Here is a 14,787-nt window from a genome sequence, read left to right on the forward strand (position 1 = left end):
TTCATAATCCATGCAAATAATTTACAAAAACAGGAATATGGATTTAGAATTGTCTTTAGTCTCATGATAAAATTTTCCCCTCTGTTACATCATCTCCTAAAATTCACTTTGTAGATATGACAACCATGCATCATGAATTAATGTGAACAAGTTAAATTACAAATATGTTTATAATATTATATATCCCATTTTCTCTTAAACTAAAGTCATTCCAATTATAAAACAAACAACTGACAATCTTTTATGGTTAGAATGACTACCCAAATGTATTTTCACTTATTTCAGTAAAAGGTACTGCCTTTAAGTTATATATTTATATCATCTGGGTAAGATATTTTCTCCCATTTAGATTAAAATTGCTGAAGAAAATGTAGAGATATAATTTAAAAATTAATATTGGAAAAATATCACTAACATGGTCAACAGAAAAGAAGAGTACTCCTTAGTCTTTGGGTGCTGTGTCACCGGTGTTTCAGAATTAAAGATTTATTCCTTTTAAAGATGTTGCTCACTTCCTATTACAATAGTATTTGGATTTTTTTTCTAAGATATTTAATGAAGAATTAGAGTATGGCTCTAGTGAAGTTGTCTTTTGAAATGTGATCTAAGTTGAAGATCATATTTTTATGAGTTCTAAAAAGCCTTTAACAGCATTATTTGGTGACATGATTTAGGAACAAATAATTGGAACTGCCATTTTCCACTGTGTTCTTCCTAACATGAGAAACTAAGAAAACTATACTTAACCACTTCCAGAACAGAAAAGATACTAGTTATAACTATGCTTCACAATGCTTTCTTACAAAGTTGACTTGCCATAGGAGATAGCAAATGTGCTAAATTTAAAGGTTCAACTTTCAGAAGGAATAAACTTTAAAAAAAAATCGTTCTAGATGTGTACATTTTAAAACTTTCTCAATATTCTCTTTAACATCAACTTAATCAATGAAAAATCTCTTATGAGTGCTTTCAAGGTATGTGAGATACAAAGAAACTTATCCTCACAATTGCCCTCAATAGAATTTTATTCTAGGCCTTACAGGCTTTATCAAAAGAGTCACCTACAATTCATGAGTAGAGAAGGCCTTTTTTAATTTTCTTTGTGTCTGCTTCTTCAATTCTCACTTCCTTTTACTTGCTCAAGTGAACAAAGCAGGCTAAGGACCCACCTGAATTCAATAATTAAAGTTCAGTTACAAACCTCTCTTCCCTATTTATTTATATTTAAAAAATATTTGGTAGTTCAACTCAAAAACTTCCTTCTTTAAAAAAATATTTATTTATTTATTTATTTATTTATTTATTTGATAGAGAGAGCACAAGTGGGAGGAGGAGCAGAGTGGGAGGGCCAGGGAGAGGGAAAGAACCTCAAACAGACTTTGCACTGAGCAGGAGCAAAATGGAGGGTTCAGTCTCATGACCCTGAGTTCATGACCTGAGCGGAAACCAGGAGTCAGATGCTTAACTGACTGAGCCACCGAGGCACCCCTCAATTCAAAGACCTTCTAATCTGTAGACAATATAGACAGGTAAAATTTGTGAGGAATTCCTGTCCTCTTCACACATTACCTCTTTCTAAATATCTCCTCATTCTCTAAAAGAAGAACATAGGTCAGCACATTTTCATTCAGTTTCTGAAATTATGTATTACTGTTCTAAAAACTACAAAATTATCCACTACCCTTATAAATGGTCTACTATATTCCAAACACCATACTGAGACTCTATAAGTAAGAAAACCATATTCTTGTGTAAGAATTCATATTATTTCTAGAAAGGTTGATAGTCATGCAAATAATTATAAAATGTGATAAATGTTATAAAAATAGAAATATACAGAGTGTTCTAGACACATAAAAGAGGGAATTTCATCTCTTTGGAGTAGATCCTAATCAAGCAGAACCTGACAAAATGAGTGGATAGAAAAAAGAATTTAGGTTAAAAAAAGAAAATTCAGGTAGAGTCTGTTGATTGACCAAGGCTCATGTGGCTGTAAAACGCTAACTTCAGGGAATAAAATCTAGTAGCACTAATGGGTTAACAATTTTCAAATTTGGCTGTCAATGTGTGGAAATAAATGTGCTAAGAGAGTGAGTAGTTAAACATATTAGGAAAAACCAATCTTTATAACGTACACAGGTAGAAAATAAAGATCCAATGAAAGAGAATGGGACAAAAAAAAAATTAGATTTTTTTTAAAGGAGTCATTGCACAGTTGAGAGAAAAGAGATTCAATAAAGATAATACCAAACTTGTTATAACAAAGTGTTTTCAAGACACAGAACTCTGAAATTGGAAATATAGAGGTCTCTAACATACACACACACACACACACACACGCACACATATATATAGCTTTTCACGTATTTACATTAACATTTTATTGATTATTCAATAATCTCCAAGAGTTGACTTTATTATCTATGATTTTGCTTTATTTCAGGATAGGAGAGGAGACATAACATACTTGTTATAAAAATAGGGATGTTAGATCCGATAGGGTTGAGAATCATTGTTTTATCTATCAAAATTAGCTTCAAAGTGTAATCTAGTTTGTAAGAAACATTACGGAAATTAATTATATAGGGAAATTGATTTAATATGAAGGTGGAAGAGAACCAACTCTTAGTTGTCTGCCTGGATGGAGAATTGGAATAGACAGATCTTTTTTGTCATTTCAACTCTCTCCTCATTAGATCTTAAACTATGACATTAAAGTCTATCTTACTCTCTCTGCAAGTGGTAGGTAGGTAGCAGGGTCAAAAAATCATATAATAGTTCTCATTATTTCACAATAAAAAGGTTTGTCATCTATGTGGACCCAGATTCCCATATTCCCCACAATTTCCTAGTGGGTTGGTACCATTCTATTGAATGTTGGTGATACCATTGCCTTGAACCCAGGGATTAGAATATTTTTTCATGGTATGTGACAAGAATGTAAACATGGCTACATTTCATTTAGTTTTGCTTTTTCTGTCACTCACCAAAGTATGTAAATTTTAACCAACTATGTGGAACATAGATTATTTATATTTATATTTATATAATCCCAAGTTTAAATGTGGTCTTGTGTCTGGTTACTTATAGTGTAGTCTATGGACAAGTAGCACATCAGCATCACCTGGGTATTTCTTAGAATTACAGAATTTCAAGTTTTTCCACAGACCTATGGAATCAGAATTTGAATTTTAATAAGACATCCAAGTCATTTCTATGCACATTAAATCTAGTTTGAGAAGCACTGGTCTAGTATTTTGGTTGAATAAATGACCATATGTTAACATACATTTTTATAATTATTGAAAATGAATACCAAGTTAATTCTTTTATAATAGGAGATTTTCCCTCCAGTAATGCTATATCACATTAGTAAATTACACTCATACCTATATATTTAGCAACGCCAAAGTCAAATGAGTTGTCTGGATTTAAAGATTTGGGAGAGAGATGGCTTAGAGTTCAGAGTTTCATTGGCTTCAGTCTATCATCTAAAGGGTCAGTGGAAAGGAAACAAGATATAAAAATTCAAATGGGTGAGAAGAAGCATCCGAGAGGAGTATGGAAAGTTTCTACCCTATATCTGCAATTTTGATGTGTACTTTTTTGTGAAATTGTTCTGCTTGAGCATATACTTGCAATCTGGATTCATACCAGTTCTCTTCTCCCACATAACCTTTTATAATTGACTTAAAAAAAAAAAAAGACATAGTTCCCCACCATACCAAACCTTATACCTCAGGGCAAAAAGGTTGAGGGCATCAAATAATCTACAGTATAAAATTTGATGTCTGAGAAGATCCCTTTAGTGAAAGTACACTTAAACTGGCAGCAAAGCTTAACATCTTTCTTTTCCTTACATATATGTCCATAAAAGGAAAAACCTGGCATTTGAAATGGGATCATTTGGGATGTTAGAATTAAGGTGTATTATAGAGAGGTGGGGGGGTATGACAGTTTTTCTTTAATGTCCCAACATTTCCTTTATCCCTAAATTATTGTAAATATTATATCTAAAGATTCCTAAAATATACCACTTTCAATTATATGGGAATTTTGTTGATCATTTTAGCTTCACAGAAAATGTCTTTTAATTAATAAATAACAATAGAATAATAATAATCATGGGAAAGTCTTGAGAGAACTTATTTATTTACATGATCTCTACATTCAACATGGGGCTCAAATTCACAACCACAAGATTAAGAGTCACAGGTCTTCCAATTGAGCCCTGAGAAAACTTGTTACTTGTTTACTTGACAGAAATAAGAAACTGAGAAAGGACATGACTTGAATGGCTGAAAAACAAAGTCTCTTTCAAATTGGGATGCTCTTAATGAATTTGAAAGAGAACATAATTGATGAAATATATAAAGCAATTGAATAATAGATCACTGTGTGGTAGGTAACATATAATTCAGAAAAAGTTCAACAATTGGCATGGCTATAACCAAACTTCTTCTGTTCTCATACTGATCATTATGAGGATTTCATAGTGCTTACATTTATAAAAAAGAAAAGTAGGGGCACCTGGGTGGCTCAGTCAGGTGAGGGACCAACTCTTGATTTTGGCTCAGGTCATGATCTCGGGGTTGTGAGGTTGAGCCCCAAGTCAGGCTCCATGCTCAGCAGGGAGTCTGCTTGAGATTCTCTCTTTCACCCTCTGCCTCTGCCTCTCCCCTTCTTTGCACATGCCTGTGCATTCTCTCTCCAAAATATTTATGTATGTATGTATGTATGTATGTATGTATTTATTTATTTATAAAGATTTATTTAAATCTTAAAAAGAAAAGTAGGAAATGATTGGAAGCTGAACAGTGCTTCCTTCTAAAAGTAACTATCATTCATTGATTAATGGATAAAATCTCCCTTTAAAAGATGCATTTGTAAAATTTAATATTTATCAAAATATGTATTATATTTGCTTTGATCAAGCATGTGCAAATAATAATTATAATAACTTCATTCTGGAAAAAATTCTGGTAATACTTTTATATAGAAACTTACAGAAACAAAATAACAAGCAAAAATCTCAATACATATTTTTGTATGCAACATTTTTAATGTTTGAGAAGTATTAGAGAACCCTTGACAAAATAATATCCAACATTAAATATATATATATTTTTAAGATAAAATTCTCTAGGGGAAAAAGAACAAATATTAGTTCAATAGAAAAACAGTATAAATATAGTCTCTAAAAGAAGAACTTGTTTATATATTTTATGATAAATATGGTAATACTGAATCATCATGGTATTTGGACTCCTTTGGTATATTTAAAAGAGATGCTAAATCTTTATTTAAAAGCATCAATATATACAATATGTTAAAACCCTAATATTTTCAATTAGAGGCCAAGTTCACTGTGAGGCTAACAAAGCTTAAGTTCAGGGCTCTTCCTTGTATTTACACAGGCTTTTTCCAAGCCTGGGAGGCTTTAACAGCATGTTTATAAAGCCATATGTCCTTATTAAATTTTCAAAAACAAGTTAATTTAAGTGCAATTGTTCAAGACCTCCATCACATTCCAATTATTTTTACCCTTCACCACATCTTTTCTGTATATGATTTTAAAGTGGCTTTGGAAATTTTGCAATCCAAAGGGAGAATTGAGTTGGTGATACATTTAGTCTGGGTTTAGTGCGATAAATTTATACAATCCAAACTCACTTTGTGTAGAGCTATTATTGCTATCTGTTCTACTGTAAAAATGACTTTCATGGACATTCTTACCACTCACAGCGACAACTCATCATTACCATTACAAGGCTAGTGGTCATATTGTGATATGAGCATGTCCTATGGCATCCAGTACTTGAAATATGTGGAGAATGGAGGAGAAACAAGGTTTGAGAAGTCAAGAGCCAGAAGCAGTCTGAGAAAATTTCTTCTAGTCATTAGAGAAACACAATGGCTAGTAGAAGATACTTCATTGATGCCTATTTCAAACAGAAATTATCTCCTCCTATACTTGACAATTAATGCCGTTTTGATGATTAGAAATATACCATAACATTTAACACTTATTTTTGTGAGAATCACAGAAAATAGGAATTTTAGAATTTGGGGGATGTAGAGGATAAAATCTATGCAGTACAACAATTAGTAAGTGTATATCTTTGTAAAGTCACATGTATTATATATCACAACCAAAATAATAGAAACTAAATTTTAACCAACTGTGTTGAAAGAGAAACCAATTGTCTTTCTTTTCTCTGTGGAAAGTATTACAAAATCATAGTAATACGATAACATGATCAAAAAGTATGCTGCCAACAATATTGAGATCAAAAACCAGTATTATAGATGAGTATCGGGCAGTACATTAATACAAATACATTGTTTTCCTGGATATTTTTTGATGTTTGTGTTACTTGCTAGTTTTTTTTTAATTTGTAGTTTGCTGTGATTCTGACTTTATAGAAATATTATTTTTATCTATTTTTATTAATAATTTTGCATTTTTTTCTTAAAACAATTCTGTGTGTGTAAAGTCTGTGTCCCACAAAATGAAGTCCACTTTCATTTGCTATGATTTGAACTTAAAGAAATTATAAAAATATATAAATATATGTGAAAATATGAAAATTATATTTATATATTATATATGCTGTGTATTATATACTATACATGTATTATATGTATAATATGTATATGTGTGTATATGTGTGTATATTTATATGTATATGCGTGTACATGTGTGTACATACACATACATACACACACACACATACTACGTACTGCCTTCCACAGTAGGTTTGGAAAAATATTTTAAAGCGTATAGAAGTAAAACTATTTTTAGGTTATTGCTATAAGAGATACATGTAAGTGAATAGTTGCGGCTTCCCAATGCCGCCTTAGTTCCTCTAGCAAGCAAGTCTACGATCTCATTGTTGATATAACCCAGATGGAGGGAAGATGCAGCAGCCAGAAAAGTCCATGGTCTTAGGTAACCTGCCTGGCATGCCATTAGTTAAAACAGAGGCCACACAGGCACTTAATGGTCTATGTCCTACCATCTGTATAAAGTGTAACTGTACCACAGTTACATAGCACTACTTCATCTACAACATCGAGCCTACATCATGGGTGATGTTTTATGAAAATCCGAAACTAAATATGGGCTATTTTCAACTGATTTTTCAATATCATTTTATAGGTAATCAATTGCTATCATCCATGATCATTTTATGCTGTGACTATCTACATAACTCTATGATATGATAAACTACACACAATCATATTTTATGCAGATACTACTTTGGAAGAACATTTACACTAATGAAAGTATACATCAGTTAAAAAATTCAGATGAATATGGAAATTGTGTGGATTTAAAAAATCAAAATTACAGTAGTTATATTAAGATGAAGCAGATACTTGAAATTAACATGAAATTATCTCATCTTAAACTGCAAGTAAAATATGACATATAGATAGTAGAAGGGGAATTTTTAAAAGGAGAAACACTGAGAGGTTCACAAGTGAATCATAGTAGTACTCAGGAACCATGTCCTATTTAATGGTGTGAAAATGGGTACGAGATAGTCATACATCCTGGGAAGCATAGACTCATACAACATAAGAGTTTCCTGTCTGAGCCAATGAAAGACTTTTGTCTAGCATCACTACACGATACTCTCATCTGAGGCCAGTTCAGAAAACGTTTATTGAACAGCACCAGGCCTTGGGTCTTTAAGCTCCCCCCGACCCCTTTCTTTGTTATGACCTAGTTTGGCCTTTAGAGACTTACTGCTTTGTCCACAGATTTTCAATTTTGTATTTTTACTTTGTGTTCTAAAAATTGATATTCATTGTTAATATTTTTTAAAAATCTCTGGTAGAATGAGGCCTACAGTGTCTGAAATGTGTCTTTAAACAAATGAATAAACAAACAAAAGAAGTATTCTAACAATTTCAAGATGGGGAATTTTTATTCAACTAATAAATGCCCTTAGAACTACTGATTTCCTTATTAGCAGTCATACAAAAACATTTTCAAATGCTCTCTGACCATGATAACAATGAAAGTTCTGCTGCAATAAATATTAATAGCATTTATTCTGAGCACTGAACATTAATATATCAGAGGCAATGCTCTTCTATTTGACACTTTGGGGAACTATTTTTGATAAAGAATCAGAAAGGAGATTTCAAGTAGCAATCCTACACCAGCTCTCAGGGGTTGACAGGATGACCTAATCGGTGTTATGAAACCTCTTATTCTTATGATTGATTGTTTAATTTTCTTCATGCAAAACGTTATTACCAGCCTATTTTCCTTGCTTTATTTGCCTTATCTCTTTTGAGAAATAACAGGGTATGTTAGAAAGCAATGCAAGCAATCAGACATCAAAATTATATTCTTTGTTATTCATCACTACTAAAGAATATACAGTGTTCTGATTCTACCACCAATACTTCAACACTTGAAGAGATTTAATCATAAGGTTTGCCTATCAAGCGTATGTATGTGAGTGTATATATCAGATATGATTTAAACTGAATGCATTGTAGTGTTCATGTTAACATATGATACCTCAACTAGCAGGTGATCAGGAAAGAAAAACAGGATGGATACAGAAAATTGTACAGAATTTTATCAAAATCTTGTCATATTTTGGTCAATATGGTCAGCAATAGGCTTTGGAAGTTTATTCACAAAGAAAATTTTTAAAAATAATTTTTTTCATATAGAAAAACACTTGGTGCTATATGTTGGATATAAATATTCTACACTTTATATATCAAACATTCTCATGAGATGATGGATATGAACATTATGGGTAGGGTGGAATAAGTAGGTTTTCCTAAGAATGCTACCATTAAGATTAGTTTTCTCCCAAATTTACTTCTTTGCAGAGGTATGGAGTGTGTAGTTCCTGCAAGGCATTCATTTCTGAGTAACTTGAAGCACAGATTTACACCTGTCATTTCAGTCCATTGCTATTATGTACATTTATTTGTATTTCTCTATTATTCGTGGGAGAATAAATCAAAATTTCCAAACTATCAGCATATTTACATTTTCCCCCACTTATAGAATAATATTTTATCCAGAAAGATGATCCATCATTACAAGAAAATATTTAAATTTGGGGTAGTAACTCTGTCATCACTCTTGGCCTTCCATTATCATTTCTCCATCCCTGTTTATCACCAGTTATCTTATTTTTTCATTAAGAGTAACAAAATTAACACTTAAGAAAAATACAAGTGATTTTTTTCCTAGGAAGTCATTAGGCTCCATATAACATTTGCTAATGTGAGGCATCATTAACATAGCAGCAGAATCTTTTCTTTGGAAGGGAAAGAATCCTTGGCTTATTTAACTTTGTATATTCTACTATAATGAACAAAATTCATACTCATAAAATAGATATGCAACATAAAAATACCTCATGAGATTTAAACTATTTTATTGCTTGTGGATATACCTTTATACCAATAAGATTAAATCTAAAAATACTCTGCTCATCTGGATTTATTTCTGGGAAATTGGACTGTGTTGACTGGTATACAGTAAAATTTTGTATATCACCATTGCCTGTCAGTGAAAGATTTGACATAGTCTTAATAAACTTCATTTTAGGTCATTTCCCTTTATAAACCTTCGAAGAAAGAAACTAAGATATTATAATGAGACTATAATCGGAATTCTGAGTAAATATTCTGACTCTCCTCCTTGTTAGCTAACTGACATTAAACAATATATTTAAGTATATTTAAGCTGGGTTTCCTCATTTGTATGAGTAAACATAATGGATGCAAAAGTCCCTGGTATAGCAGAGTCACATATATATATATATGGTGTGTATATGTATGTGTGTGTATATATATGTATGTGTGTTTTTATGTACACACATATGCATATGCCATACAATTATATATACACATACATATATTATACAATTATATATATACATACACATATACAATTTTATATACACATACACATACATATACAAATATGTTTATACATTATATATATTACATAGAGCAAATAAAATAAAATTTTTTATATATATATATATATATGAACACACTAACAAACACTGACACAATAGATTCATACCCACGCCATAATAATACATACATTTGCTTTTTAAATTCTGTCCATATATGATGCTTTGGAGTATTAAGATAAATACCTCTACTGTAGAAATTCTTGTCATTCAAAATCCTTGGGAAAATATCCTTAACAGCACAATCACATTGACTATAAGTGCCTGAGTTTGACCCATTGGAAGTGTCTATTGAAGATCCTGAGCCTGTTCTCCTGCTGCCTGGGGGAGATGATGTAGGATAATCTCTTGATCTCCATATTTGACCTACAGGATTGATTCTTCTCATGAATTTTCTGAAAGCAGAAATAATAACCTCGACCACCCAAAACTTAAATCAGAGTATGTTAAAGGACACGTATTAAATCTAAAGCACGATCCTCCCAGTCATGGACGGTAAGGTAAGATACCGGCAGTAGGAACAGCAGTTTTCACCAGGGGTTACCCTAAGCAATTCCTCCCATCCTCCACTGTTCCACACTCTTATTTCAAAAATGCACCTGGGGGAAGGAACTCAGAGCTGGTGCTATTCTGGGAGGGTCACCCATCTACTTAGTGTTTCTTAGTGTACAACTCTCTCATGCAATCATTCTTTTATTTATACAAACCGAATGTCTTTCTTGGTGGTCAGTTGTGGGCTTGGCAGTGTGTTGAGGTGACAGGAAATGGAAGAAATGTTCTTGCTTTCACAGATTACATTGTATCACGAGAGAGAACACTCAGTCAAATGAACTGGGGGATGAATGAAACAATTGGAATTTATAGGGAATTCTATGATAGAAGCTAATTAAAGTCTGGGACAGAAAATTAAAGGAAAGAGAGATGCTGGGCAGTGGGTGGGGGCAATGAGATATTTTGGATCTTTCACCGTTTTTTCAGAACTAAATTTTCCAACTCAAAGAAGCTTGGACAATCGCTCATTGGTCAGTCCAAACATGAGACAGAATTGTTTTATAGTATACAGTAATGGATGGAGAGAGTCTGAGATGGTCTTCTGCTGCAGCCTCTTGAATTGATGAACACAAGTGCCACGGGAGGTAATAAGGAATCTTGATTGTCACAGAACATAAGGCGTGGGCAGTGGTCCTCAATGTTGGCTGCAAATTAGAGTCACCCAAGATTTTTTAAATCCCAGAACATAGTAGAGGCAAATTATACAAAGTTTCCTTGGGGTGGAACACAGGATTCAGTATTTTAGAAAGCTTTTCAGATGTTGGGGTGCCTAGGTAGCTCAGTCAGTTAAGTGTCTGACTCTTGATTTCAGCTCAGGTCATGACATCAGGGTCATGATCTCGGGGTCATGAGATTGAGCCCCATTAGGGGTTCTGCACTCAGTGGGGCATCTGAGATTTTCTCTCTCCTCTCTATCTCCTGTCCCTGCTCATGTTCATGCTCTCTTTCTCTCAAATAAATAAATAAATCTTAAAAAAAAAAAAAAAAAAAGGCTTTTCAGGTGTTGAATGGAGTCAAGGCTGAGAACCAGCAGATAAGGAAATCCACTATTTTTTTTTTCTATTTTTTGCTAAGAAATCTGCCTAATATGTTTTTAACAGAAAATTAATGTCCCCTCCCCATTACAAAAAGTCTTCACTTATTTGGATAGAAGGTCTGTTGGATCTCAGGCCTTTATAACAGTTAAGTGCCAAACTCGTGTGTGTGTGTGTGTGTGTGTGTGTGTGTGTGTGTGTATGTGTGTGTGTGTACAACCCTAAACACTTGACTGATACCTTGTAATTTAATGAGTATATTTGGAATAGTCAGTCCAAAGCTCTTTTTTTTAAATGCCAAACTGTTTTAAGAAACAAAGGTACTTTGATGGTAGTCATTTACTGGTAAATATAAAGGACTCTTAGTACTTCCAAACTTTTGGGCAAAAATAACCTTCCTTGGAGAAGCACTGAAGATTAAGTTTAACTCCTTCTGAACTGTGTTCATAATAGAACAGTGTTTTCTAAGTTCATTCGTTCATAATAGAACAGTGTTTTCTAAGTTCATTCTACCTGCAACTTAGGTAGCTTTTTAAAAAGATTTTATTTATTTATTTGAGAGAGAGAGAAAGAGAAGAGAGAGAGAGCACGGGCACGAGCAGGGGGGAGGGGCAGAGGCAGAGAGAGAAGCAGGCTCCCCTGCTAAGCAGCAAGCCCAACGCAGGGCTTGATCCCAGGACCCTGGCATCACAACCTGAACCGCAGGCAGACATTTAACTGATTGAGCCACCCGGGGGCCCTGACATATGTAGTTTTCATTAAAAGTACTAAAATAATTTTTAAGAAAATGTATTTATTCCATTTTCTTACAATGTAAATGACATTTTCCAAAAATGCCCAAGTGGAATATAAACTGCTATTGAAAAGGAATGCCCCTCTGATGCCCTAGGCAATGGAAAGAGGTCAGGGCCTACTGCTGTTCATTCTCATTTCCTGACACATTTTCATTTAGTCATTACATTATATCTTATGAATGGCTTTATTTTTATTTGTCTGTTACAATTATTTTTTATTGCTTTGGGAGGAGGACAATATCAAATGAATTTGACAAATGCCAGATTTTTGCTGTTCTGATCAGAAATTTCTTTAAAGCTTACAGTATTAAAATATTTTTAAATTTTTGATAAAGGCATGTTTAATAAATCAGAGAATTTTAATCAGAGATGATTTGAAGTATGATATATATTTATGAGAACTGAGCTAAGGGCCCATGGGCATTCTAAATACCAATTCAATGTATTAGGTGTCTTTTGTTCCACACATTCCTTATTTTCAGAATGCTCCAACTCCTTATTTTCATCCAATATTGCTTTATAGGTGAGTGATAGTAGCTATCAGAACATCTCTCTTTCTGAATATTCATGAAGCATTTTTTACTTTCCCTGGCAAGAAGAAAAAAGGAAATATATTATTGAGAAAGAAACCTCATTGAAACTGAGGTACCCTGATTCTAGAATGATCTTCGTTGACAAAGAAATTTTATTCTTTTCTGTAACAAAAGAAAAATACCACTGAAGACTTCCAGACAAAGAAACCCAGTATGGAAATGGTGACAACAGATCAGCAAGGGTTGGCTGGGTCTTCATTTTTGAAAAGCAACTTAGAATTCTTAAAACTATTTTAGATACTTGGCCTCTGAAGAACACACTTGGGTTTTATTTATGCTCTGGCACTGATGAGATGTGCAAACTTTGACAACTTTTTCAAGTTCTCTACTGTCTTTGTTTCCTCATTTGAACAATGGAGTTAATGACATCAATTTTTCAGGGTTATTTTGAGGCTTTGACAGAGCACCTCATACGTAGTTGGACTAGGTAAATATTAGTTCCCTTCCTTGCCTGCTTTATTTAGTCTTTTGCCTATTGGTGAGGAAAACAGCTGAAAACTACTGAGGTAGTTTCCTTACCGCACGTTGTTCCTCCCAGTGAGGCAAAGCTATGTAAATCTCTAGCCATTAGCATCTATTTCTGCTTCTGTGAATCCACAGAGTATCTAGAATTGCTTTAGCCACCTGCCTGATGTGCCACATCCCTATATTCCTTCTGCTCACTTCCTTTTCCCTGCCTCCTTAGCCTTAAGCAGTAAGAGGAGTGGGGAGAACGGAGAAGCTAAATTTCTATCTTGTAAGGAGAGGTCCCTCCGACCCACGTTGATGCTATGATCCCTCATTCTCTATCCTCACGGAGAGTGAGGGACTGAGATTCTGTATAGTTTTGCCTTTGAGTAAATTTAGAGGACAGAAATTGTCTAATGAATGGAGCAAAACCACATACTAAAAAGATAGCAAACCATTCTTCTGCGTAAGGTAGTTAACATTTTGAAAACAATTTATTTGGCAGCACTACTGCAGATAATCATAAACCAAGTCAAACAAGATGAACATATGCACATTGTTGAGCTGAGTGGTGGAATGGCTTTTCCAGCAGCAACACACCTGTGTAACAACATAATTTCCAGGTAAATAGCTCTTTTATTGCTAATTAGAATTGAGTTTGAGATATTGTTTTGAAGCTCCAGTCAAGAAGCCTGGCTATTTGCACATCCTTGACTGAAGAATCATGTCCCTAGAGCTGGAAAGGTCATTCTCTCATCTTTTGTTCATATTACGCTTGCTGAAGAAGACAGGTCTTGAAACTGTTGCCTTGAACCCTCAGCAAATATGGAGAGTGGGACGTTACAACCAGGTAATCCCCTCATGCAGTCCCCTTACTCAACTTCTTCATAAAGAGAAATTCATTGCTTAGTGTGCTAAGAGCAGAATTTAAGTAAGTCTGGGCACTAACATTAAAGATTATAACACAATTTACTCCACTCTTTTTAGTACATACAATTCTTGGGATGGGTTTTTGAGACATGAAGAAAGCAGTTATTAATCTCTCATTTTACCTTTGATCTAAAGTCCTGATTCCTATGTTCTTTCATGCTTTGAGTGAGAATTTTAAGGAGCAGTGGGGGAAAAAGAAGATAAACCAACAGCTTTTAAACGCTATTGGTTTGAAATCAGTTGGCATTTAAATCTGCTTCATGGAAAAACAATATTCTTATCAAAGCAAATCTAGAAAAGAGCCGAATCATGTACAGCATGAATGAACTCTTGCTCTTTATGATTTTCTTCACCACATAAAACCATGAAGAAATCAATGTTCGAGTAAAGAATGGGGGGGGGGGGAAGGAAAGGAAACATCTCCAGGTATAGATATTCAAGCTTTTCATTTTACAGGTAAAACAACTGA

This window comes from Ursus maritimus, unplaced genomic scaffold (genome assembly GCF_017311325.1).
Source record: "Ursus maritimus isolate PB19 unplaced genomic scaffold, ASM1731132v1 scaffold_8, whole genome shotgun sequence".
Lineage (NCBI taxonomy): Eukaryota > Metazoa > Chordata > Mammalia > Carnivora > Ursidae > Ursus > Ursus maritimus.